A 1,693-nucleotide genomic window follows, 5' to 3' on the forward strand; every position below is an offset into this window, starting at 1 on the left:
GGGGCTGAACCAGTGCTAGAATGAATGATGTCCAAAATAGCTGTGCAGTTTTAAATTTCATAACTTGACTGGCAGAAACATACAAGTTGAATGTAGAACCAAGTGTCTTAGGGTAAAAATAAACTGCAATGTTCTGTTAATGCAAGTGCCCCCACCTAGTCCCATATTTCCCATTGCACACAAGCTGAATCTGGGGCGAAAACCTAAAAATACTTGAATGTATTTCTTGCACTTGTTTCAGAAAATACTGAAACTGGAAGAAAAGGGGGAATTGCCTTTTTCCAAGGACAAGAAATATAGAATATTTTCTTCTAAAATTTGGAGAGTTCAGTGAAATAAGGCAAGCTTTAGGTTAACACGCAAATAACAGAAGTTTAAGAGACCAACAAACACGAGTAGGTGTGTAAATATGTGTGCGTATATATGACATATATATTTGCTGTATCTACAGCTACATAATCATATTTGTCAAATAAAAGATGTTATACACAGTAAGATAAAAATATTGGTTATAATAAATGACTAGCAGGAGTAAATGTCTCTTATTTAAGGTCCTTTCAAGTACTTTAGCAAAAAGCATTTTAAAAGAGCAACAAAAACTGTAAAATACCTAGGAAAAATCTTAATAAGAAATGCCCAAGACCTGTGAAGAATAAATTAAATAATACAAATGGAAAAAAAAAATAAAAGAAGAAAGATACAATTTTCCCAGATGGTAAGACTCAAAAATTATGAAGGTGTCAGCCCAGATTAACATGTATATTCTAAATAATCTAAAGAGAGAGTCATTAAATTTTTAGATGGAATTTGGCATGGCAACTCTAAAGCTCACCTGATGTAGGAAATATGTCAGAGTAACAGAGAAATTCTTGGTAAAAATAATGCAAGGAAACTTACCAGATCTCAAATCTATAAAGATACAGAAATTAAAACAGAGTGGTTGTAATGAAAAAATAAACCAGTCAAACAGAACAGAGAGTCTAGAAGTATTTGCATGGGGACTTTAGTATGTAAAAAGTTAACATTGCAAATCAGTGGGAAAAATATACACTACTTAATAAGTGGTGTTGGGATAATGGGATCGCCATTTGTATCTACTAAAGGCAAAAATAAAGTCCATATGGAATAAGGATCAATTTTAAATGAATTAAATATAAACAAAAAGTACACGTAAGAAACATAAAAACCCAAAACTACAACATTTATTAAAACAAAAAAATAGAGGGAGATAGTTTGCATAATATTAAGGTAGGGGAAACTTTCCGAAGTGAGAGAATTAGAGATTGTTAAAAAAAAAAAAAAAGCAGAAGTGGCCTTTAAACATTTAAAACATCACTATGATCAAAGATTCTACAAAAACAGTTAAAATAGGGTACCTGGGTGGCTCTGCCTTCTGCTCAGGTCATGATCTTGGGGTCCTGGGATTGAGTCCCCCTTTTGGCTCCCTGAGCACTGGGGAGCCTGCTTCTCCCTCTCCCTCTGCTGGTCCCCCTGCTCATGCTTCCTTGCTCTCTCTCTCTCTCTCTCTCAAATAAATAAAATCTTAAAAAAAAAAAAACCAAAACAGTTAAAATACAAGGATGAGTTCGGAGAGAAAGTATTTGTAATATTTTTAACATATAAAATGCTAACATCTCAAATATATAAGGAGGCTAAAAACCTATAAGATAAAAATAGAGGTAAAGAATAAACA

Source organism: Ursus americanus, chromosome 24 (genome assembly GCF_024610735.1).
Source record: "Ursus americanus isolate L20-20 chromosome 24, mUrsAme1.1.p, whole genome shotgun sequence".
In the NCBI taxonomy this organism is placed as follows: Eukaryota; Metazoa; Chordata; class Mammalia; order Carnivora; family Ursidae; genus Ursus; species Ursus americanus.